The sequence below is a fragment of the Malus domestica genome, chromosome 07 (assembly GCF_042453785.1).
Source record: "Malus domestica chromosome 07, GDT2T_hap1".
In the NCBI taxonomy this organism is placed as follows: domain Eukaryota; kingdom Viridiplantae; phylum Streptophyta; class Magnoliopsida; order Rosales; family Rosaceae; genus Malus; species Malus domestica.
The window spans coordinates 8792655-8820209 of record NC_091667.1 but is presented as its reverse complement, the minus strand read 5'-3'; the positions used below and the strand labels follow the sequence as shown (position 1 = coordinate 8820209).

The window sequence follows — 27555 nt, the reverse complement described above, 5'->3', positions numbered from 1 at the left end:
GGGCTGATTAGTTTGCTAGTCTACACCACTTGATCTCTAGGTAGGTGAGCAAGTGGCTTAAGTAATCTGCACTTAGTCAGGAAAAGGGCTTCTTCCTTCTTCTGGGCTTCGGCTAGGTTTCGGCTTCTTTCCTTCTAGATCTGCTTTTGGGCTAACCCCCTTTTGAGCCCAAAGTGTAAGTTTTAACCCAAACAACTTCTATGCCTGGAATTTTACTGAGTGGCCATGGAAATCTCTTGGAAGCTTTAAGGCACTTTCTTACCTAGTTATTGTTCCATATCTCTTTTTCTCTTTTGATTTCCTATATATATATATGCTTGCTATATACTGGACTGCATGCTTATACAGTGGGTTAGGGTTTAGTCATTGAACATTACATATCATTAGCATCGTTATGATACATTTCTATTCGTGTGTTATATTTTGCTGAAATAATTACTTGAGCTGTGATGTATATATGGGTTTTCACTTGCAGTACCTCATCATGGCTCCTTGGGTCATTCACAGCACATTGTTGTTCATGATGAATGATGGAAAAGATAGGGATATAACTTACTTCTTTATGCTTCCACTTATGATTTGGAGGATGATCCACAACCAGATATGGATCACTCTTTCTCGATATCGAACGGCAAAAGGCAATGGTCGAATTCTTGACAAGGGTCTTGAATTCGATCAGGTTGACAGAGAAAGAAATTGGTTAGTGCATTGGGATTCCATTTACATTTTATTTTCTGTAAATTTAATTCTATCTTTTCCCAAGTTCTTTTTGCTCGAGCCCATCTCGACACCTCCCGAGTAATATCCCGGCACACAAATATAACAATCGAGACAAAAGATGTGGCTCGACAAGTTGTTCATGAGGGTGTCTCGACCAATGAAGACTAAGCAAAAAGTTTGAATGCAAGGGTGTCTCTTAAACTTTTACTGAGCTTTCGATTTCCCTCCTAAACTTTTCAATTAGAATATTAGGAACTCAAACTAATTTTTGTATCAAATTGGAAGACAAATTTTACGTGTGAAAATTCTCAATGCATGTATTTTGCTTTTACCTCAAAAATGACGAACTTCTAAAAAATTTAAAAAGAGGGGGGAAATTCTTTTTCGAACCTCTGAAGAAAAAGCATTTTTTTTTCCAAAATTTTCCGCTTAAACCTGTGTCTTTCTAGACTAAATTTTTATTTTGAACTTTTTATTATGCATACTAGCAATTTGTAAACATGCGATGATAAAAGTTTTAAATAAATTTACAGTTTTTTTTAATTATTTAAATTAGGGTGAACTGCCAATTTAGTCTTTGAATGATCACTTGAGTGAAAATTAGGCCCCTAAATTATTTTTTTATAGAAAAATCAGTTCTTGAATTATAAAAATCTGCCAATTACATCCCTAATATTAGATTCAAAGCTACTATATTCAATTTTTAGTCAATTTAAGTTACGTTACTTGCATGTTATACACATTGGAGAGTAGATTGGTAAATTTTCATAAAGAAATATTGTATGGACTAAACTTTGGAGGGTAAATTAGAGTTAGATTTGCAACTATATGAAATGTTAAGGGGTTATAGGCAGGAAAAAGACGGTATTACACTCTACAGTATGTCAAGTGACTTAAGTTGATGAAAAATTGGATAAAATAGCTTCAAATATAATAGTAAGGATGAAATTAGCAATTTTTAATGAATTTAGGAACTTATTTTACCAAAAAAAATTAATCAGGGACCTAATCTTCATTGGGGTGATAATTCATAAACTAAATTGGTACTTCACCTTTTAAATTAACATCAAAATCATTTAACATAAAATTGACATATTAGTCATTTCACTCTCTTTCATTAACAAAAAGGGATCTGTTAATATAATTAGTAGATATAGACATTCATGATAAATAATGTTTCTCATCGAATAATTAACCTTTATTTTTGTATCCACGTGTATAGTATACGTATGTTCAGTACGATAGTGTACCTAATGAAATGAAAAAATTAATCAAAACTTAATCCCAACACTCTGAGTGCAATGGATAAACAATTTGATCTAAAGTTAAAGATCTAACTAACCCTATTTGTTACAGGGATGACCAAATATTGTTCAATGGAACCCTATTGTACCTTGCCAACCGATTTTTCCCTGGGGCTCAAAAGATGCCACTTTGGAGGATAGATGGGGTTGTTTCAACAATTCTACTTGTTTGGATCAAAACTTAAAACTTTGGGCCTGGGGGAAGTTCGCCCAAAAAGCAGCCTAAAAAGGAGAGGAAATCGAAGGCCCAGTAAAAAACCCACCCGAAGTCCAGAATACAGGAGAGGCTTTTTTCCCGACTAGGTGCAGGCCATACAGACCACTTGCTCACCTACCTAAAGGCTAAGTGGTATAGACCAGCCAGCTAATCAGCCCAAAAAGTACTTTTAAATGGCAGTACAAGTAAATAGCTGATGAGTCACTACGCTTCAAACTGCATTCAGGCAAGGTTGATGTTACAGGAGGCCAAGCTAAGATGTCTATAAAAGGAGAAAGAGAGGTCAGAATCAAGGACACTCAAACAAACAAATACAAGCACAAACTTTGCTCAAAGACAGATTTGCCTTCAAAACGAAGCTGTAGTCAGCCCAAGCCTTCATCCCTGTCGGGATAACCCTTTTTTGTAATAGCTCTGCTACCCTACTCAATTCTTGTTGTAGCATCGATCTCTTTTCTGAAAACTCACCTCCCAGCCATTTTTCTAAACTTTCAACCCTCTTGCAAGACGATCAGCCTTGCCCGACAAGGTTAAACCTTGCCCGACCCTCTTTGTTTTCGTCTTTTTATTCATTAGCCTAGCAATATGTTATATACTACGAATTGTACTCAAGTTATTTCTAGTAATATGGCTATTAAAAGGTTCTCTCAGTGCTTGAGTCCGATTTGAATATGTTTCCACTGTTCAAGTTAGATCTAAGTTCTAAGCCTTCGGGCATATAAGATTTGATCACCCTAAAAGTCCTTGGCCTCAAGGCATAAAAAAGAACCTGATGTGGACTTAACCCATGCACTACAAGCTTTGATAACAAGAAGTCCGAAGTTACTTGGGGCGCAAGTAATCGACTTATCGCTTAGTTTTATTTCTGTTATATCATGATTACCATATAACGTTCGGGGATGGGATGAATTCTGATGGGAAGCTTCAAGGCCTATACCTAAGGCCCCACAAAGGCACCTATTTGGATTCATCTTGTTTCTCGGGCAAGAACATTGAGTATATAGTGGGTTTTGATGGGAAGCCTCAAGGCTTATACCTAAGGCCCCACAAAGGCACCTATTTGGATTCATTCTGTTCTTTACGTTCAGGTAATCAGAAGTATGATGGTTATAAGACCCATATAACCAAGAAAAGGAACCTTATGTGTTCAAGCACTAAGTTAGTTATTGATTGTGAAGCCTCAAGGCCTATACCTAAGGCCCCACAAAGGCACCTGTCAATAACTAAACATAGTCTCTCGAACATATAATTAAACTCAAACATCCGTTCTACATCTGTCATGCTGAAGATGGCAGTGGCACGCTTGAGCACTTAAAGGTTAATCTTGATTGTGAAGCCTCAAGGCCTACACCTAAGGCCTCGCAAAGGCACCTCTCAAAGTTAACTCTGTCCTTCTCTTTCAGACTTGCCCGATAAGCCTTGCCCGGCAAGCCTTGCCTAACAAGCCCGCCAGTAAAGTAGGAACCCGACAGAAACCGTCAATCGGCGCCTACCTCTCGGGGAGCTATGTGCTTGTCGGACAGGAAACATCCCCCACGAAAATTCCAGCCACGAACATAGTTTTGGCACGCCCGGTGGGATTTTTTTGCTGATCAAAGCAATATGTCAAAAGGATCAGAAGATTTCCAAACTGCTTTGTTGCACATGTTGCAAAGACTGGAGAACACCTCTACAGGCTCCAGAAAAGAAGATGATCCGGTTCTAAACCCACCTATTCCTATGTCTTTACCTCATCTTGGGGAGAAAAGTGATAGGGAAGAAAGGGGGCTTAAAACCAATCAACTAGAAGAAGTTGCGGTGATGGATAAACATACTGATCCCTTCTCAGAAGCCCCTATCAATATGATCAGTATGGCCTGGGCAGAGAAGGGAAAAAAGAAGGTCACAAGAGAGGAAGAAAGAAGACTGATTAACAAACCCATAAAAGGGGTGGGTAACTTGCCCGAATATCCAAAAGCTGCCATATTCAAAGGAATGGTGCTGTGCAGTAAGCGTTAATGCGAGTGTGAGCTCGAAATACCACCCACAGGAGCCTTCATAGATCATGAGCTAATCAGAAGGAATGAAGAGCAAAAGAAACAAGAGGCACAAGAGAAGGCTCGGCGAACTACAGGAAGGGATACCTCCCGAAGTGTCTTTCAGCGGCTAGGAGGTGATTCCCAACCAAGGGCTTTATCATAAATTTTTCGTAACCATGAGGTTTCTGAGGAAGCAGAGGATAAAGATGCTAAGAAGCCAAAAGAAAGAAGTGTAGGGCACTCTCAATACGGCCATATGGAAAGAGAAGTCAGGAGGAATGGCAGGATAACAAACCTTGTCACAAAAGAAAATCCTGCACGCCTTGGACGAAAATGGTATGTGGTCGGAAAGAATGGACAGCCCGTTAAGTAAATGGGGGCCTCCATGGTCAAAAGGGTTCAGAGGCAACATAAAGCCTACATGAATTCTTTGAAAACCCCAGCGACGTCGGAAGCTTTTAAAAATCAAAAGTTAGAAAAAACGTCGTCTGGAGGGAGCGGTCAGCTCCGTTGGAGAAGTAAGAAGGAGGTGGAAAGGGCTAACAGCAGGATTGAGGGCGAAAGAAATCATGTGCCACCAAGCCTGCACCCTGGGAAATATAGAATCTTGAGGAGAGCTCAAGAGGATATGGTTATGGTGCCAACTCCCGGCTGGAAGGCAGAGCAGCCTATTTGCTTTGGAACTGTCTCCCCTGAGAAAAAACAACCTTCCCCATCATTAGGGGATCCCTTCGGGGAAGTTCCAAAACAAACGCCATGCCTAGGTGTGAATCAACTTGTGGGGGCACCAGAACCACTGCTTCCACCAGATGCTATGGCATGGTTGGATGAGTTCATGGACTAGATTGGGAGCAAAAAGGAGGAATTGCCAGAACCTAGCAACTTTCATATAAACATAGCATATGTGCTATCTACTATGTTTGTTGCCCAACCTGATCAGCCCGCCGCCATGGAAGGAAATTATGTAACAAGTGAGCCAATGATGGCTCATGTTAATATGGAGGAAGCAGAAGAAGGAGAGTCGGGAAAAGCTGCATCATCTGAAGCACCCAAAGAGGGTCCTTTAAGGATCTACACAGACAAAATGGTGTTCAGCCGCCCGACCATTTCACTTGCCAATCATCTGAAACCCATATATGTAACAGCTCATCTGGAGGGGGTGCCTTTTAGAAGGATATTGATTGATGGAGGGGCAGCTGTTAATGTATTACCAGCTAAGCAGATGAAAAAGTTGGGGAGAGGCACATAGGATCTTATTCCTACAGACCTCACAGTTTCTAGTTTCTCGGGCGCTATCACCAGGACTCTTGGGATATTGCATTCGGAAGTAGATCTAGGGTCTAAACAGATTATGCTGGCGTTCTTTGTGGTGGATTGCACCTCCACCTATGGAGCCTTACTTGGAAGGGATTGGATCCACCAAAGTCTTGCTGTACCCTCCACCCTACATCAACAAGTGGCTGTATATCATGAGGCGAGCATAGAAGAGCCAGGCTTTTGGGAGATAGTAGAGGCCGAGTCACGGCCATTTCTTCCCACAGCCAATATAGCGGAAGCAAGTTTCTACAATCCCAACGTAGGAATCTTGAAGTGTTTGGGAGCATATGAGAACGGCCACCCTACCAAGGTGACGGCCCAAAAGCTTCTAGAACAAGATATGCTCTTCACTAGAGAGGAGTGGGATAGACCTTTTATCATCCCAACACCCCTACACCATCAATGATAGAACAAAAAAGGAAAGATCAGGTAATGGCAGTCAGATCCCTGATTAAACAACTGTTGGTGTATGGGAAAGAAAGAAGACAAGAAAAGGAGCTCTTAGACAAAGAAGAGCAGGAATGGCAGGTAGGAGCTTCAACCAGCCGGAATCAAAACAGCGAGGAATCTTGTCAAGAAGAATTGGAAAAGGCCATTCAAATGGCCGAATGTATATATGACTTAGATGAGCCAGACGACTTGCCCGAGAGCCCAAAGCTAGTCGAATTTTTGTGTGCAGAACCTGATAAGCCACCATCGGAGGTCCAAGATCCTTTGGAAGTTATTGAGCTAGGAACAAAGGAGGACCCAAGACCAATACAAATCAGTGGTTTATTGGAGCGAGAAGATCGGGCACAAATTATTTGTCTCTTGCAAGAATTCAGAGATTGTTTTGCTTGGCATTACACTGAGATGCCGGGTTTAGATGCAACTTTGGTGGAACATAAAATGCCCATCAAGGAAGGATATAAGCCGGTTAAGCAAGCACCACGAAGGATGTCGAAGGAGATAGAAGAGAAGGTCAAATAAGAGATTGAAAGGCTCGTAAAAGCCGAATTTATCAGGCCAGCCAAGTATGTAGAATGGTTAGCCAACATTGTACCCATTTTAAAAGCTGTAACAAGAGCAGTACGATGTTGTGTTGATTACAGAAATATTAATGGCGCTACACCTAAAGATGAATATCCTATGCCTATGGCAGATCTGTCTATAGATGCAGTAGCAAAACACAAAGTCTTATCTTTTATGGATGGAAATGCCGGGTATAATCAGATAAAGATGGCCCCAGAAGATATACATAAAACAACTTTTAGGTGCCCTAGGCATGTGGGGGCATATGAATATCTGGTCATGCCCTTCGGGCTCAAGAATGCTAGTGCAACCTACCAAAAGGCGATGAATGCCATCTTTCATGATCTGATTGGCCAGAATATGGAGGTGTATATTGATGACATCATGGTGAAATCTAAGACGGAAGAACAACGTCTGATAGACCTCAGGCAGACACTAACAAGAATGAGGGTCCACAAATTGAAGATGAATCCAAAGAAGTGTGCGTTTGGAGTAAGAGCGGGCAATTTATTGGGATTCCTGGTTCATCAACGAGGGGTAGAAGTGGACAAGAATAAAGCTCGGGCAATAATGGAGTCACCTTCACCCACCAACAAAGTGCAACTTCAGAGGCTGTTGGGAAAAATTAATTTCTTAAGAAGATTCATTGCCAACCTGGCGGGCAAGATCCAGCCGCTGACCCCTTTATTAAGACTGAAGGATAAAGAGAATTTCGAGTGGGGACCACCGCATCAAGAGGCTTTTGATGGTATCAAAGCTTATTTGACTTCTCCTCCAGTATTGGTACCACCTCAGAGGGGAAAACCCTTAAAGCTATATATCTCCGCTTCAGATAAATAAATTGGGAGTTTGCTGGCTCAGAACAATGAAGGCGGGAGAGAACAGGCAGTGTACTACCTCAGTAGAATTCTGACCGAGGTAAAAACAAGGTATTCTCCAGTAGAGAAATTATGCTTGGCTCTGTATTTTACTGCCAATAAGCTGAGGCATTACATGTTACCTTGTCACGTGCACATCATCGCCAAGACAGATGTGATAAAGTACATGCTGTCAAAGCCAATGTTAACAAGGAGGATTGGGAAATGGATTCTAGCACTATCAGAGTTCAGCTTCCAGTATGTTCCCCAAAGGGCAGTAAAAGGCCAAGCAATTGCTGACTTCTTGGCGGAGCATTAAGAATCTCGAGATGAGATAATCAATATACCAGGAACCCTGGAAGTTACTAATGTTTGGATCCCGCCAGGCAAAGGGATATCGGACAAAGAGGAATGGATCCAGCAAGAAATAAGAAGAATGGCTGGTTTGTGGATTACTCCTTGGAAGCTGTATTTTGATGGTTCTTATACTCAGAAGGCTTCAGGAGCTGGGGTTGTGATTATGAATCCTCAAGGGATTTATCATTATTACTCATTCCTCTTGGATTATTAAGGGAATACCAACAATCGGGCAGAGTACGAGGCCTTAATAATTGGTTTGGAAATCTTGGTGGATCTGGGGGCAATGGAAGTTGAGGTGTTTGGTGATTCAGAATTGGTAATAAACCAGCTAAATGGGGAGTTCAAATGCAGACATATCACCATGGCCGGGTATTATTTGGTGGCTACGCAATTGCTGAGTTATTGGGATTCTGAGATATCGGTGAGTCATGTTCCCCGGGGAGCCAACTTAGCAGCCAATGAGATGGCACAATTAGCCTCAGGCATGCTAGTACAGGAGAGAAGATATGGGTTAGATGTCGAGATTCAAAGGAGAAATCTTCCTTCTATCCTGGAAAGGGGATTCAGCCTGGATATAATGGGTCAAGAGACTAAGAAAGAAGATTGGAGATCGCCCATCATCCTTCATTTGAAAGATCCCTCTTCACCTACCAGCAAGAAGAACCGACAGCAAGCAACTAAGTATGTCTTATGGGCGAAAGACTTACTAAGGAAGACTCCAGACGGGTTACTACTGAAATGCTTAGGCCAAGAAGAGTCTATGAGAGTAATGGCCGAAGTACATGAAGGAGTATGTGGAGCACATCAGGCGGGGACAAAGATGAGGTGGTTGCTTAGGCGATATGGTTATTTTTGGCGCAACATGGAAAAGGATTGCAAGTCTTATGCCCAAGGATGTGAGGAATGTCAAAGGCACGGTCCTCTCCAACATGTACCCTCCGTTCCTTTAAATCCAGTAGTTAAGCCCTGGCCCTTTCGAGGATGGGCGATGGACTTCATCGGGCAGATTTACCCAGCTTCTAGCAAGGGGCATACCTTCATCATTGTAGCAACGGATTACTTTACCAAATGGGTGGAGGCTTCGGCCGTAAAATCCATAACCTCAGCTGCGGTAAAAAATTTCATTGAGACCAAGATTCTGTATAGATTCGGGGTGCCCGAAACCATTATGACGGATCGAGGGCCATCTTTTATTTCAAAGGAAGTTGAAGAATTTGCAAGCAAATACAAAATAAAGATGATCCAATCCAGTCCTTACTACCCACAATCAAATGGCCAGGCAGAATCCAGCAACAAGATTTTGGTAAACATTATTAAAAGAATGGTGATTGAGAGTCCGGAAAAGTGGCATGAAAAGCTGGGAAACACTTTGTGGGCATACAGAACTTCCATGAGGGCAGGAACAGGCACAACTCCTTATGCTTTAACCTTCGGGCAAGATGCAGTGCTTCCCATGGAGATCAACGTCAGTTCTGTCAGAATTCAAAATCAGTTTGGGTTATACAACGAGGAATATATCGAAGCCATGTGTCAAGGAATTGAAGACTTAGATGTAGCCTGAATTGAAGCCCTGAACCAGATTCAGGAAGGGAAGAGAGCTGTTGCCCGAGCGTATAAAAAAAGGGTGAGAGCAAAATCTTTTAAAGAAGGAGATTTGGTGTGGAAAACAGTCATTCCTCTAGGAGCCCAGCTTAGAGGTTTTGGAAAGTGGAGTCCGACATGGGAAGGTCTTTTCATAATTAGTCAAGTATTAAATAGAGGGGGATACTACTTGGCGGACCTTGAAGGGAATTGGCAGAAACATCCCATTAATGTTAAATTCTTGAAAAAGTATTGTCCTACATTATGGGATGTTAGAGATTGTTACATTGAGGAGGATGCAAAGTAAAGCAGGCGTCGGGATGCTAAAGTACAATGTCTGTTCACCAATCACTCAAGAAGACAGAAAGAGAAAAGTTGCAAATAATGTTTATTTCATTTCGACAAATTGGTGAAATTTACGAACATAGTCAAATCTAATTTATTACATTCCATTCCTTTTTAATGCAATATTGTCTTCAGCTGGTTTTCCGATGTTTTTTTGGATGGAACCCGATCAGGTGATTGGGTTGTGCGGCCAAGACACGCCAGGTAGGGGACCCTCAGACAAAGTCACCACCACATGTGATAGTGAAGCCTGATTTATCACGGCGACAAGCGGGAAGGCAAGCCATCGTGGGGAAACTGCCTGACCAAGGGTGTTGGAGATAGCGGGGTGATTGACCAAGGGTGTTGGAGATAGTAGTTATCTGATGAGAACTCTTTTTCTCACGAAAAGAGAGTTTTAAGAAACCCCACTTAAACTCTGAAGAACTTATCTCACAGTTTTGGAAGAAAACTAAGGAAGCAGAAACATTTGGAACAGATAAAAGATGAGATCGAGGATGATTTGTGGGGAGAACCATAATTTATAGGAATGTTAGAAGGTAGTTCAAAGGTCGTGGGAAGATCGAAAGACTCCGGATGGCGTTAATCTCAATCAGAAAGTACGAGTTCCAAGAGTAAAGGCACAGACGCATGCAGCTATTCAATTAATATTGGCGCCTGAAATTCCAAGCTAAATATCAATTGAAGGGGGCACTGTTTGGATCAAAACTTAAAACTTTGGGCCCGGGGGAAGTTGGCCCAAAAAGCAGCCTAAAAAGGAGAGGAAATCGAAGGCCCAGTAAAAAACCCACCCGAAGTCCAGAAGACAGGAGAGGCTTTTTTCCCGACTAGGTGCAGGCCATACAGACCACTTGCTCACCTACCTAAAGGCCAAGTGGTATAGACCAGCCAGCTAATCAGCCCAAAAAGTACTTTTAAATGGAAGTACAAGTAAATAGCTGATGAGTCACTACCCTTCAAACTGCATTCGGGCAAGGTTGCTGCTACAGGAGGCAAAGCTAAGATGTCTATAAAAGGAGAAAGAGAGGTCAGAATCAAGGACACTCAAACAAACAAATACAAGCACAAACTCTGCTCAAAGCCAGATTTGCCTTCAAAACGAAGCTGTAGTCAGCCCAAGCCTTCATCCCTTTCGGGATAACCCTTTTTTGTAATAGCTATGCTACCCTGCTCAATTCTTGCTGTAGCATCTATCTCTTTTCTGAAAACTCACCTCTCAGCCCTTTTTCTAAACTTTCAACCCTCTTGCAAGACGATCAGCCTTGCCCGACAAGGTTAAACCTTGCCCGACCCTCTTTGTTTACACTGTTCAAGTTAGATCTAAGTTCTAAGCCTTCGGGCATATAAGATTTGATCACCCTAAAAGTCCTTGGCCTCAAGGCATAAAAAAGAACCTGATGTGGACTTAACCCATCCACTACAAGCTTTGATAACAAGAAGTCCGAAGTTACTTGGGGCGCAAGTAATCGACCTATCACTTTGTTTTATTTCTATTATATCATGATTACCATATAACGTTCGGGGACAGGATGAATTCTGATGGGAAGCCTCAAGGCCTATACCTAAGGCCCCACAAAGGCACCTATTTGGATTCATTTTGTTCTTTACGTTCAGGTAATCAGAAGTATGATGGTTATAAGACCCATATAACCAAGAAAAGGAACCTTATGTGTTCAAGCACTAAGTTAGTTATTGATTGTGAAGCCTCAAGGCCTATACCTAAAGCCCCACAAAGGCACCTGTCAATAACTAAACATAGTCTCTCGAACATATAATTAAACTCAAACATCCGTTCTACATCTGTCATGCTGAAGATGGCAGTGGCACGCCTGAGCACTTAAAGGTTAATCTTGATTGTGAAGCCTCAAGGCCTACACCTATGGCCTCGCAAAGGCACCTCTCAAAGTTAACTCTGTCATTCTCTTTCAGACTTGCTCGACAAGCCTTGCCCGACAAGCCCGCCAGTAAAGCAGGAGCCCGACAGAAACCGTCAACCGGCGCCGACCTCTCGGGGAGCTGTATGCTCGTCGGACATGAAGCATCCCCCACGGAAATTCCAGCCACGAACACTACTTCATGCTGATTTAGTGGAGTACCTCTACTACTGGTGTCACAGAGCACTTCACCATCATTACCTCTACTCTCGCTACCATTCTCATCACCATTCCTCAATCGTTACGGAGCCTATTACTTGTAAGACTGCTACCCCATATCATTTCATAACCTCATCATTATTTTTTAACGCATAACGGTACCAGTACCCAGTTTTTAATGGATAAATATTTTGTGTGTGTGTATGCGTGTTTTTTTTTTTTTTAAACAAACAATATTATCTACATTAAATGGAGGGAGTGGGCTTAGGGCTGGTTTGGTATTGCTGTGCTTTGAAAAAAAGCTGCTGTGAGAATAAGCAGTTGTGCTGTGAGAATAAGCGGCTGTGAAATAAATCAGCAGAGTGTTTGGTAAACTTTTTTGTAAAAGTGCTTTTGAAAAAAAATCAGTCGGATAGTAGGTCTTTTCATTAAAAGAGCACTGTAGCTCCGTGTGCTTTGAAAAAAAGCCAGTTTTCCAAAGCTGCAAATAGCAGCTTTAGCTTTTTCCTTTGATTTCAGCTTATTCTCACAGCAGCTTCCAAAATAAGCCTTTGTTTTAGTTTACCAAACACCTAAAACCCTCACAGTTTTTTTTCATGGGTGTTTTTTTTTAAACACCTCACTCCCAAACCACCCCTTAAGCTCACAATGGGCTAGTAATAATGGATATATATATTGTGTTGTGTTTATGTAATCTTCCTATTTTATTGCAGCTGTGATTCACCCATTTGCGGAGCACATAGTATATTCCTTGCTCTTCTCAATACCAATGCTGGCAACTGTCTTCATGGGAACAGTTTCTGTCATATCCTTTGCTGGCTATATTACTTATATTGACTTCATGAATAACATGGGACATTGCAATCCCAAATTGCCTCTTCTCTCTCTTTCCTCCTCTCAAGTATCTTATGTATACCCCTTCGTAAGAATCTCTCTCTCTCTCTCTTCACACTAGCGTGCACACCATGCACACACACAGATATGTATGTATAATGTAACGATATGTTCATGTTATATATGATTATTAAATACAAAAATATCCATATTCATATAAAGGTGGTATATAATATATACATATAGTGAAGTACACAAATTCAAAATAGGAAAAAAACCACTCACAATCTTGAACTGTTAGGGGAAGAAACCTAACTAATTAATGTTGTATGTTAAAAGCAAGTTTGTTGCTTTTTGTTAAGGATATGATAAAGTTGAGGTTGGATTCTCCAATGTAAAGGTAAGCTTCTTTGGTTCACTTTTTATGAAGGTTATATTATACATTTGGTGATTGTGACACCATATTGAAGTATCCAGACCAAAAGCATAAGTTGTTTAGTTGAAAGACCCAATAAGTACATGTAAATGTATGAAACACTTATATAGCTTAAAATTGCAACATTAGTGCCAATCAACAGTTAATTTGAAGATTATTATAATAGGGCATGTACCCACGCCCTATGATTTACTTTATTTCAACTCTTTTGATTTATGGAACACTTATTCAATTAAGCAACTTAATAGATCGATCTCGTCAACTGAAGACCCTTATATAAGATACGATTAACGTGTACAGGTTCCACTCTTTGCACCACACACAATTCCAAATCAATTACTCTCTCTTCATGCCATTCTACGACTACATATATGGCACCATGGACAAATCTACTGATTCACTCTATGAAACTTCACTCAAGAGAGAGGAGGAATCGCCAGATGTCCTTCATCTAACCCATCTAACAACACCCGAGTCCATCTATCATCTACCGCTAGGATTTGCTTCCTTGTCCTCTATGCCACACACATCAAAATGGTACCTGTGGTTGATGTGGCCTGTGACATTCTGGTACATGGTGTTAATTCGGATCTGTGGTCGTACATTTGTGATTGAGAGGCAGCGCTTTAACAAGCTCAGATTACAAACTTGGGTTATACCCATATACACTTTGCAAGTGAGAACATTTTTTTTCTCTCATCTAAAAGTTCAACCATGCTCTAATGTATCTTATATATCAAAATATAAATTTTCCCTAAAAATATAGTTTGTTATTGAAACTTTGGTTTTAATAGACCGTTTAGGCAGAAACATTATTCATATGATTGCGCTTTGTTTATATAAATATTGCAGTACTACTTGCGATTCCAGAAAGGAGCTATCAATAGCTTGATTGAGGAAGCCATTGTTCAAGCTGAGACAAAGGGTGTCAAATTTATAAGTCTCGGCCTCTTGAATCAGGCCAGTTTCTACCTACCAATATCTGAGTAAATTATATATGATCATTGTCTCCTTAATTTTTTATCTGAATTCACTTTCTAGTCTTTAAGTCGAATTATTGTCCAGGAGGTCCACTCTGTTATATATTCTGCAAAATAGATACATGAAACCCACCCCACCAATCTATTACTTTCTAATTTTAAGGGTTCATTAGATATTGGTCTTGAAAAATCATGATTTCTAAACATAAACCCACGTATAATTAAACATCCAACAAAAATCCAAAAGTCAAATAAACTGCCACATAAGAATATAAGTAACCTACTCATACAAATTATTTACAATTTTTGCCACAACCCACACTTGAAAATTAGCTTCAATCAAGGGCCTTAAAATGTAATTAATCATCCTGACGTTTTTTCTATTTATTTTGTAACATCTCACATCGCCCAGGGGAGTGATCCGTAAATGTATATTCTCATCCCTACCTAGCACGAGGCCTTTTGGGAGCTCACTGGCTTCAGGTTCCGTAGGAACTCCGAAGTTAAGTGAGAGAGAAGGAGGCCAGAGCACTCCCAAGATGGGTGACCACTGGGAAGTTGCTCGTGAGTTCCCAAAAACAAAATCGTGAGGGAATGGTAAGCCCAAAGCGGATAATATCGTGCTATGGTGATAGAGAGAGCCCGGGATGTGGTGGACCCTGGCCAGGATGGCTAGAATGGTATCAGAGCCAATCCCTGGCCGGAAGTGTGCCGATGAGGACGTCGGACCCTTAAGGAGGGTGGATTGTAACATCCTATATCGCTTAGGGGAGTGGATCCTCTAAGCCTTATATGTACATGCCCACCTCTTCCAACACAAGGCCTTTTGGGAGCTCACTGGTTTCAGGTTCCATCGGAACTCTGAAGTTAAGCGAGTTCGCATGAGAGCAATCCCATGATGGGTGACCCATTGGGAAGTTCTCGTATGAGTTCCCAGAAACAAAACCGTGAGGGCGTGGTCGGGGCCCAAAGCGGACAATATTGTGCTACGGTGGAGTTGAGCCCGGGATGTGATGAAGGCTCGGGCCGGGATGTGACACGATGATCCTCTAAGCCTTATATGTACATGACCACCTCTTCCTAGCACGAGGCTTTTTGGGAGCTCACTGGCTTCGGGTTCCATTGGAACTCCAAAGTTAAGCGAGTTCGCACGAGAGCAATCCCATGATGGGTGACCCATTGGGAAGTTCTCGAGTGAGTTCCAAGAAACAAAACTGTGAGGGTGTGGTCGGGGCCCAAAGCGGACAATATCTTGCTACAGTGGAGTTGAGCCCGGGATGTGATGGAGGCCCGGACCGGGATGTGACATATTTATTTTTAATTTCTGCAAATATCTAGTGCATTACTTTAAATAATGACTACATTATTATTCGGTGTAATTATTCTCCTTATATATAACAGTTAAACGTCCATACTTTACCTATATAAATAATATCACCATATAGTCTGTAATTTACCTACAGTATATAAACAAAATATTCTCATATTTCTTTTGGCAATTAACCTATGATATATGCAAATAATATTCTCATGTTTTGTTGGCATTTTTCCTAAATTATGCAAGTAGGTAAATTTCAATAATGGTAGGTAAATTATGCACACGTGATTTACCTACATTTTTTTTATGTCAATCAAATATCTAGACTATATATGTAAATAATTTACCTATAGTTGGTTCTTTTTTTTTTTTGTCCTAAAATTAATTTACCTGCAATTTTTATCTCCTTTAATTTATATATTTTTACTTTGACAACAATTTGTTTTTATATATTTTAAAGTATAATAATTTACCTATATATAATATGGACATGTTGTAATGGTAAATTGGAATTCCAGAGCCAAACTAACCAACAAATCCCTACATTTATATGCAAAATATTATTTTTGTAAAATCATAAATTCTCCCTTACAATTTGCATAGAATTAATTGTGTACATTAAACATTCAATAAGGGTGTTTTAGGCATCCGAAAATTTTTAAATGGGTAAAGTCAAACATAATTAATGAATTTGCTTATGTGGAGTCTAGTCAATGAGTTTTATTTGAGCAAAACATTTACGTCAGATTTCGACTTACCTCGACCCAGAATGTCCACTTGGACTTCGAATCGAGTTGTGCTGGCCGACACTTGGAGGGTGACGAAGCCATAAAGTGTAGTGTAGTGGAAAAAAGGATGTGAATAAATTTAAACCTAAAAGTACCTAGTCAAAAGAGTGTGCGGGTGAGCAAGATTGAACTCATTTCACATGTGATGTCAAAGTATAAGACAGTATAGTAAATAGGATGAGGGTTATACCACTGAAGATAACCATCTCTTGAGATTTGCCATAATCCTCGTTTACACGTACGCACAACTACTAAACCTGGAATGGCGAAAAACAAAGTTGAGTGGGTCAGAAAATAATGTTTTGTAAAAACCTTTTCAAAAACATTATAACCCCTCGCCGTAAAACCAAGTATAGTTTCCAAAAATATATGTATTACGTATATTAAGAAAAATACTTACTGTAGCCTACAAAGTCTCAAGAAAATCAATAAAGTACAGCTATCAAGGTAAGCACAAGGTGACCGCAATCACATAATCTCGAAATAGTAAACACATCATAACAAATGCTCATCAACCTATGCTAACACACGAGTTCATGCAGATAATTTCTAAAACGAACAGGACTGGGTGTAATCAATGTGCTTTAGTACTACGCTCACATGAAGGCTGGCGCCAAAGTGTAATCACATACGAGTTGGAATTGCCTAATGCAATATATACGACAGGACTGGCACCTACTTGGATCCAAAGCGAGCGAACAATGCGGATGTGAACATACACTTGAAGGACTAGCCATAGCCTTGGGGCGAGTACTAACACCGGGGTGCAGCAATGTTGAGCAGATAACATAAATATAATCATGCCATAACAATTCAATAATTCTAGTCAACAAAGTAACTTACCTATGCATCTCGTAGGATTATTTTAGTTTTTCACAACAGCACAACAATTCTTGTAACATTAATTAATCATAGCAGTAAAATATAATCATGGAATCTCATGCATATCTGTGAACCTATAGTGTTCAGAATAATTTCCTAAATTCCGTCATTTCGCTACTTCAAGTAATTTTAGTCTAAGCAAGGCATGCGTAGTAAATTCTTTTTAAAGTATAACTGGAAACTAGCAAGTACGCGTGTACTTATAAAAAGAAATGACCCAATCACAGTTACACAGTTGAAACGAAGCCTCTGAGCCTTACTTGACCTCGTACATCCTCGGGATACGTTTTCCCTATATGTGAAATTACTAATTAACTTAGTTTAATAACACATAAACGGAAACTTAAATAAAACCTCCGTAGATTGCCCAAACATAGGGTTTGAATATACGAAATCGATCTACTCGACGTCACGGATCTACACAATTTGAAAGAAATCCAATCGGAGGCCGAACACGCCGCCATGTGCCAGCTAGGGCATGGCCATACAAACCAACACGCCTAGGCAAGGCCCTAACATAGTCAAGAATATTATGTCAATTTCCGTTAAATAACTAATAGAGTTTAACGGCGTTACCTGACGCCATTAGAATATTTTGTCGTCTTCTTCGGTGGTCCTCGCTAATCGCCGTTGTCCACTGCTGTGTGAACTCGTCAGAATCTGGAAATTTTCGCCGATTTATGGGTAAAATTTCAAACCTTCATATCTTCTTCATTTCTCAACCATTTTTCATAAAATTTATATGGAAATGAAGCTTATGAAGAGAATAACACTATTGTACCTTTTGGAGGTCCAAAAAGTGGATGGAGGTGGCCTAAAAATGGCTTGAAAGGTATGGTTGAAACTCCGACTTCTCGAAACCTTGTGTTTCGAGGTTGTTTCTCCTTCAAACCTTCATTAGAAACCTTAGGGAGTTGAGCAGAGGCCTTTAGACTTCCTAAAAACTTGTAACTCGCTCATAACTCGTCGGGAAAAACTAAGCCGAGTCGGACCTTCCGAGTTCGACGTCCAAAACTCGATCAAACCACATTCCAAGGGTATGGTTGTGTTCGTGGTGCTGAGACGAGTTCAAAAGTATGGTTTTAAGGTCACATTGATGAGGTTTAAGGGTGGTTCATCCTTGTTGCAGAGAGAACGAGAGTTCGGGGAGAGAGAGGAGAGAGAGAGAGAGAGAGAGAGAGAGAGAGAGAGAGAGAGTGAGACTTGCTTTCTGATTGGTGAGGTAAGAGAGGGAAAAGATGTGGGTGGTGGAGAGGGATTGGAGGGATTTAATTAGTGAAGGGAACCGGATACACCAATTAAGGAAAAGATTGGTGGATTTTGTACAATTTTAAATGTACAAAATATGTCCTCTTGACAGTATCCTAACATTGTAAATGTGTACGTACATGTAGAAAATACCTGTGGTTAACGTACTTTAACGGAGCGTAGTGACGTGTAATAATTTAGTACAAAACCAGGAAAATGAAATTGAAAGCCGAAAACCACATCCATGTCAGATTCCACTTTTGTCCAAGAAGGGTAAAATCGTCAACTCACACCAATGGAAAAGAAATTATAGTGAAAAGTAGGGACGGGTTGTCATAGGTTTTATGTAAAGAAAATTGAGTTTCAGGGGTTAAAGTCATATTTTTAGTAATTTTAATGACTAGTACTTTTTTATTTATTTGTTTATATTTATTTAACTTCCGGTTCTAGGTTTTTTTTTGTTTGGAAACTTCTGGTTCTAGTTAAAAAGCCGAATCAATTTTTTAGATCAACTATTTGTTTTGTCAAAGAAAAAAGGTTCACAACCAATTTTTCTGTAATAATATAAATGATAATAAGAAGAAGTGCGCTGGGTACGAATTCTATCTAACTATTATCCATTGGTTTTACATACTAAACACCTCATTATTAATTACCCTTTAATCTTTCACTACTTTCTGATTGCAAACTTTTGCATGCAGGGTGAGGAGCTGAATAGATATGGTGGTCTTTATGTTGACAGGCATCCTCATCTCAAAATCAAGGTTGTGGATGGAAGTAGCTTAGCTGTTGCTGTAATCCTAAACAGCATTCCAAAACGGACAACCCAAGTTGTTCTTAGAGGCAACCTCACAAAGGTTGCTTATGCCATTGCCTATGCTTTGAGCCAGAAGGGTATCCAGGTAAATATATATGTATATGTGTGTGTGTGTGTGTTATTTATATGTATCAAATTCATATGTCACGGCTCTAGCTCCCCTATAAGAATAGAAAGAAAAAAAACTTTTGTACAAGTACATTCTTAGAATGCCACGATCATGTTGTCGTGTCAGATTCAATACCACTTATTAGAAGATGTATTTGTTTTTTGAGTAAGGCTACATATTAAGTCTTATCTACTTGTCGTCATTCTTATATAAATTTTCTTACATGATGTGGGATCACTGATATATTATGAGCTCATGTAAAATGACTCATACAATGTGACAAAGTTAGTGAAAAAGTTGAGAGTAAACTTGGTGTTTGTAGTATTGCTATTTTGCTCATCTTCTATTTGCATTGCACTTATTTCAGGTGGCTACATTACACCAAGATGAGTATATAAAGCTCACTAAATCGTTGAGTGCCACTGAAAGTAGTTTGGTTCTTGCAGAAAGTCATGCACACAAGGTATCAATTATCATTTACAAATTTTGCTTTCATCCATGATATCCCGTTGAATTGTTTCAATACTTCGTTTTGGGAGTTGTTTTAAAAAAATATATGATAATGTGCTTGTCGTTAAAGGAAAATGAGTACAAAATGACTCTTTTTGTGTAAGACTGATAACAATTAATTTTTTGTATTATATTGGAAATATATATGCTAATGGAATTTTTCAGATTTGGTTGGTTGGAGATGGATTGACTGAAAAAGAACAGTTGAGTGCACCAAGTGGAACATTATTTGTTCCCTTCTCTCAATTACCACCAAAAAAACTGCGCAAAGACTGCTTCTACCACTACACTCCAGCGATGAAGATTCCCACATCTCTTGAGAATGTTCACTCTTGTGAGGTAAGCAATTAATTATTAACTAAAATAATAATAATTTTTAAAATTTCTTTGCCCATTGTTTCTTTGTAATTAGAAAATTAGATTGACATATATTTTCATATAACTTTTTTATCTCAGAATTGGTTGCCCAGAAGAGTGATGAGTGCATGGCGTATAGCAGGCATAGTACAAGCCTTGGACGGTTGGAAGGAGCATGATTGTGATAACACCATGTGTAAACCTATAGAAATGTAGTAAGATAGAGAAGAGATTCAGAGAATTTAGAGAGAGAGAGAGAGAGAGAGAGAATGAAAACTCTTGTATATTTACTTTCTTAACAACCATACAAGTACACATATCAGTATATATACACTTCTCACTATCTCTAACAACTTAACTAACTAACTGCCTCTCTAATATTCATACACATGGTAAAATCTCAGCCACACAACCTATCTCTATCATCCTCCCTCAATCTTATGCCTCGAAGGTCCGAGCATAAGATTGGTACAATGAAAACGAAACAAAGGAGCACTGAGGCCTTTGGTGAAAATGTCAGCAAACTGCTCCTTTGAGGACACAAACTGCACCAGAAGCTTGTGTGTAGCTACTCTCTCCCGAACAAAATGGATATCAATTTCAATGTGTTTGGTGCGTTGATGTTGCACCGAATTAAAGGACAATGCGATAGCGGAAAGATTATCACAAAATAACACAGGAGGGGCAGAGATTGGAAGGTGAAGAAAGGCAAGAATTTGTTGAACCCAATCGAGCTCAGCGGCTGTAGAAGATAAGGGTCGATACTCAGCCTCAGTGGAGGACCTTGAGACAGTTTGTTGCTTCTTGGAAGACCAAGAAATGGGATTATTTCCTAAGAACACAACCTGGCCGGATGTAGAACGGCGATCATTGGGATCACCTGCCCAATCCGCATCACTAAAAGCATGTAATTCCAAATCTCCATGGGAATAAGAGATACCAACATCCATGGTGCCATGCAGATATCTCAAAATCCTTTTTACGGCAGTGAAATGGGATGCCATCGGATTCTGCATAAACTGAGACACTTGATGCATAGAAAAGGCAATGTCGGGCCTTGTGAATGTAAGATACTGCAGAGCTCCAACCACACTCCGATATAAGGATGGATTAGAATAAGGCTCACCATCATCTTTTAACAGCCTGTTGTAGGGTAGACAGGGTGTATCACATGCCTTGAATTCAATCATATCTGTCTTAACAAGCAACTCCTGAATATACTTTTGTTGTGACAAAAAGAAACCATTGGAAGTCTGAGAGATTTGAATCCCCAAGAAGAAGTGAAGAGGACCTAAGTCCTTGATATCGAACTCGGAGGTTAAAGCAGCGATCACTTAATGTATCTCAGTGGTGGCACTCCCTGTGATGATAATATCATCAACATATAACAATAATATCACAATGTGAGATCCAACAGTTTTCACAAATAAGGAAGAATCAGAGTAAGTAGTGCAAAATCCCAACAGTTTTCACAAATAAGGAAGAATCAGAAAAGTAGTAAAGTGATCATTCCATGCCCGTGGGGCCTGCTTCAATCCATAAAGAGATTTGTGCAATTTGCACACCAAGAAAGGATTAGATGGATCCTCAAAGCCAGGGGGCTGAGCCATGTATACCTCCTCTTGAAAAATGCCATGTAAGAAGGCATTCTTGACATCAAGTTGGCGAAGAGACCACTTGAAGTGAGCAGTAAGTGCTAGAACAATTCGGACAGTGGTGGGTTTAACAACAGGACTAAATGTGTCATTGTAATCAATACCAGGTTCTTGACTGAATCCTTTAGCAACCAACCGAGCCTTATGCCTTGCAATTGACCCATCTGAATGCCTCTTTATTTTGAAGACCCATTTGCACCCTACTAGATTCTTATGAACTGGTAAGGGAACCAAACTCCATGTTCCTTGACCATGTAATGCATTAATCTCTTCTTGCATGGCTTAAAACCAAACTGAACTTTTAAGGGCTGATTTATATGTTAAAGGTTCACAGAAGGACAAATCCACATCCTTAGAAGCAGCAAGGGTAGACAAAAACACCTTTTTCATACTGATACCATTTTTACTCCTAGTCTGCATAGGATGGAGATTGAGAGGTGGAATGGAAGTAACCACCTGAAGTATGTCAGGACTATGATCAAGTACCACAGGGCTATTGTTGTCAAAGACTGCACCAGTAATGGACTGAGAAGGTTGCTGTGTGGTTGGTGATGGAGGAGGACTTGGAGAATTAGACAAAGAAGGACTGGTATGAGGATCTAGAGGCATGATTGTGACAACATTTTGTGGTGTAACTATAGGAGGAGAAAGTGGAGTATCAAAAGGCAGAGAACATGATGATTTGGAATTGGTATGTGCCAATAAGTCTTTATAAGGAAAATCATGTTCACTGAACACAACATGTCTAGAAATAAAAAACCGGTGTTGAGAAACTGCATAACATATGAACCCTTTATACTTGGATGCATAACCCAAAAATATGCATTTTGTTGTTTTTGGTTGAAGTTTGGTTGTGTTATATGGTCTAAGAAGAGGGTAACAAGCACAACCAAAGGTTCTTAAGTGTTGAAGCACTGGAACTGCACCATACAGGACTTCAAAGGGAGATTTATTGGATAAATTGGGTGTAGGCATTCGATTAATAAGATAGATGGATGTTTGACATGCAAAAGACCAAAACTTAGAGGGTAGGTGAGCTGTTTGAAGTAATGTGATTGCTGTTTCAATGACATGTCTGTGTTTTCGTTCAGCCATGCCATTTTGTTCTGGAGTGTAAGGACATGATTTTTGGTGTAAAATGCCTTTGTGTAGAAGGAATGACTGAAGGGGTTTACTTATGTACTCACCACCACCATCACTTTGCAATATTCGTACTTTTGCAGAAAATTGAGTGAGAACATAAGCATAGAAACCAATAAAGGTAGCACAAAGATCTGATTTATTTACCAAGGGAAATATCCAAGAGTACTTGGTACATTCATCAATAAAGGTAACATAGTACCTATATCCATCCACAGACACACAAGGTGCAGGACCCCAAAGATCACTATGCACCACTTCAAAAGGAATGACGGATTTATTGACACTTGGTGAAAAAGGAAGCTTGCAAAATTTATCTTCTAGACAGCTTTGACACATTACAGGACTAGAGGTTTTAGGGAATACAACATTGGATTTATGCAACATGTGAGACACTACAGAATTAGATGGATTTCCTAGTCTATTATGCCAGGTGATGTGGTTAACAAACTGACCAAGAAGAGCTTTATTATGAACCAGGCCTTAAGAAGCTGGAGGACAAACATTGGCGAGGGAAGAGAAGGGGTATAGACCATTACTGCACAGTCCTTTGTAGAGGATCATCCCTGTGGCCTTGTCCTGGATCCAAAAACAGAAGGCATCAAAGATAAGCCAACAGTTATTGTCTAAGCAAAGTTTGTGAACTGATAACAAATTCTGTGATACTTTAGGCACATATAAAACAGAATTCAACTTGATAGGATGTATGGAAGGCTTGATAACAGCGTTACCAATATGAGATACATGCAAACCTTCACCATTGGCGGTCTGAATAACCTCAGTAGTGGGATACGAAGAAGCCAGAGATAAGGTGGAGAGATCGGCAGTCATATGATTGGTTACGCCAGAGTCCGTGATCCATACTTGGGAAGGAGATGGAGACGCATGTGACGGATTTGGTTGTGAAACCATAGTATGATAGGCATGTAATGGAACCTGGGATGGAGCTTGTTGTCCAGGAAACGGTGACTGAGGCCTGTGTTGTGCATAAGCATCAACCGGAGAAAATTGATACCCTCGCTGGGAATGTGAAGACATTGGAGAGGAAGTCAAGTGAGCTCCACCACCAATATAATTGGGACCCTTCTCATTATAGAAGCAAAACCAAGTATTGTGATTGAACCTCCCACAAATTTGACATCGTGGCTTCTCAGGTGGCGCAGAAGGAATAGGCTGCTGCGTATATGGAAACTGACCAAGTATACCAGGACTTGGAGTTTGAAGCACATGAGTTTGAGTAGGCATGTACTGTCTAGGGAAAAAACCTCTGGAGTGTTGATTAAATTGACCTTTGCCCTTGTTCTTATTGGCAGTGAACTGCTTGAAACCACCAGATACAAAATCGGATTGAGGTGGCCCTCGCTGAGGTGAAGCATTAGCAACCATGGCTGTCATAAACGGTGCATTAACAGAGGACTCGAGAATGGGTTCTTCAGCAAGCAACTGTGTTCGAAATTCTTTCAAAGATATGACACTTTCACGCCCCCTTATCACAGTCCGGAATGTATTGTACTCTGCTAGTAAGCCATTCAATGCAAGTATAACGATGTCTTCATCAAGAAACAAAACCCCAGCAGCAGAAAGATAATCTCTAGCTTCTTTTATCTTCTGTAAATACTGAGTAATAGAATCAGAGCCCTTTCTAATTGTTTGCAGATTCGATTTCATCTGAAATATGCTAGTCTTTGAGACAGTGGAAAATTGTTCTTGTAATCGAATCCAGAGATCCCGTGAACTAGTGCTTCCAATAGCACAGGACATAGCCACCGGGCTCAACGACGCAGTAATTAATTGCATCAGGGCTTTATCATGCATCATCCAAACTAGATACTCATCATTAACAGAGGACGATGATGAATGAGATGAATTGGTACCAGATTCTCCAGATGGAGATGTAAATCGAACAAGACAGGGATGCGAGCCATCAACAAACCCTAGGATTCCATTACTTTCAAGCAGTAATTTCATTTGAAAATGCCAATTTAGATAATTCGAATCATCCAGTTTAACATTCACCGAAGTAGAGATCGAAGAAACCAATGCAGTTATTGGTGATTGAAGAAGCTGTAATTGAGAAGCAGTTACCATTGTTGCTATATGACGGCTGTAATTTGGCAGAAAAAATCACTGAGAACACACAACAAACACCTGGAGTGCACAAACTGGAGAAGACGAAGTCGCAACCGAAAGCATAGTTGCAGAGCCTTAAGGACGAAGAAAACCCTAGAGTAGAGAGCAGACGAAGTAAAACCGATCAAGAACCAAAAACAAAAAGCAAGAACACCAAGATCGATCGAAGTATCAGAGCGGCGGAAGACGAAGATCGAGATCAAGCGTGAGCTTTCATGGCGATTGATACCATGTAAACCTACAGAAATGTAGTAAGATAGAGAAGAGATTCAGAGAATTTAGAGAGAGAGAGAGAGAGAGAATGAAAACTCTTGTATATTTACTTTCTTAACAACCATACAAGTACACATATCAGTATATATACACTTCTCACTATCTCTAACAACTTAACTAACTAACTACCTCTCTAATATTCATACGCATGGTAAAATCTCAGCCACACAACCTATCTCTATCACATGTCAGCACTGAGAAAATTTGGCAAGCAAGTCTTCGACATGGCTTTCACCCTCTTGTCGTCACCACTCAACCGATGTTATTATCTGTGACTTCATGAAATGTTGTTAGCTTGCTATAGACAAGTTTGCATGCCGCATTAGCTATTAGCTGTCATAAATAAACTATTGGACCTCTTGTTTCATTATATTATATGATCAGTTGTGTTAAGAGAAGAGACTTTGTCAATCTTTTCTAAAATCTCTTCCATGTACTTATTTATTTCTCAAATTACCATTATGAAAGAACAGTCTGACATAATGGATGATGAAGTAAATCAGAAGTTATTTTAATTAAATAAACAAAAATCTCTTCCCAAATTTATCTTTTATTTGTCAATCCCCTAATTTATTACTCTTCGTTACCATGCAATAAAAACATTTTCAATGGAGAGATGAAAATATGAGTTTTATTCTAAAGGGGAGAGTCTTATTTATTTTTTTCTCTGACAACTAGAGGAAACCAACTCCTAAGATGCAAATATACATTTTTATTTACATCTTCCGGAGAAGATAATTTACATTCCGTCACTGGAGATCTCCGATCAAGAACAATTAAAATAATTAACATGTCATAGGTATTTTGCATTTTCCACTGAGGAAGCTCTAACTACGACCATTTTTCTATTATGCGCGCAGTAAATATTTTACTTACATGCATAGCAGCATGTGGTACGATTGCTAGTATGTATCATTAGATAAACTTGGTCTCATGTTCTTTTTTCTTTTAAAGGGACAGTGAGAATGAAGAATGGAACCTAGAACTTTGAATGCAAAGATGAATATCTTTAGTTACTTGAGTAATAAGACCCATGCAACTTGGTCTTATGTTGTTGCTGATTATTTGGTTGGTCTAGAAATTAAGATTGCAAAGTTGCTCATTCAATACGAATATATAAAGTTCTTGTATCGTATCAATTTGCTAACTCAAACCACGCACGGATGAATAAAAACTTTCATTGTATTTTTTAAACTAAAAAAAAAAAAAAACACTGTGCTTTTTATTTTTTAACTTATATTTTTGTTTGTTTTTAATTTGTAATTTCAGTTATTTTGGAATGAAGCAACATTTTTCTTTTTTTGGTACAATAGATGTGGAGCCAAAAATAATCACAAGGCGACATGTGGATTGTTGGACAAAAAGGACAAAAATACCCTTGAGGCATACCGAGATTCCTACACGCGAGCAATAGACAATCATTCTCAACCAAGTCAAAAATGCTCCAAAAAAGGTAACCAATTCCAATTTATCTCATCCATCCTCATTATAGGTAATTACTTCATAACCTATAAATTATCCCCTAAAAGTAAAGATTAATTGGCTAATTAATGAATAATTCGTTAATCACCAAATTAATCACCCATTATACCCCAATAAATCACCCCAAAATCACACCAAGGGCCGGCCATTCCTATCCAAAAAGAGCCTATCATATTCTCTACCTTTTCCACCATTTTCCCTTTTTAATTACACTAATTAGCTAGCCAATTAAACCCATAACCATCAAAACATTCCTTTATGTTTAAATTAGCCAATTAATCATAATAAATTGGCTAATTAAACCCAAAAACCCTAGCGATGGCCGGCCACTTCCTATCCCTATAAAAGTGATCCCATTCTCACCAAAAAGCCATTCCAACAATTTGGCAAAAATCCCAAAATTCTCTAAACACTCATTCTCTCTAAATTCTAACTTTGGCATCGGAGGTTCTTCGGCCAAAACCCCCCCCCTCATTCATCGTGGGCGCGTGAGGCTCTTGGCCTTAACCTAAGGTGTTAATTGTTTTGTAGGTGCAAAATTGTCTAAGATCAAGGAGGAAGAAATTTGCATCCACAAATTTGTGCTTTCATTAAGAGTTGAGATCCATACTCGTAGAAGACTCTCGCATAAAAAGGTTTTTCTCTATTTTCTAGTCCATTTGAATATTTTTCATACGTTCTTATTATTAGAATTTTTTTATTTGCAAAGGTTCTTTGATAAAATGTATAAGAAAAATATAATGGCTAGAAATTTAGAAAATTCCACAAGTGAA

General features: G+C 39.5%; 1 pseudogene; it reads left to right on the top strand.

The window, feature by feature from the left end:
* The first annotated feature begins 200 nt into the window (after positions 1-200).
* Positions 201-25591, top strand: LOC103433190 (very-long-chain aldehyde decarbonylase CER1-like; annotated as a pseudogene).
* Positions 25592-27555: the final 1964 nt, after the last annotated feature.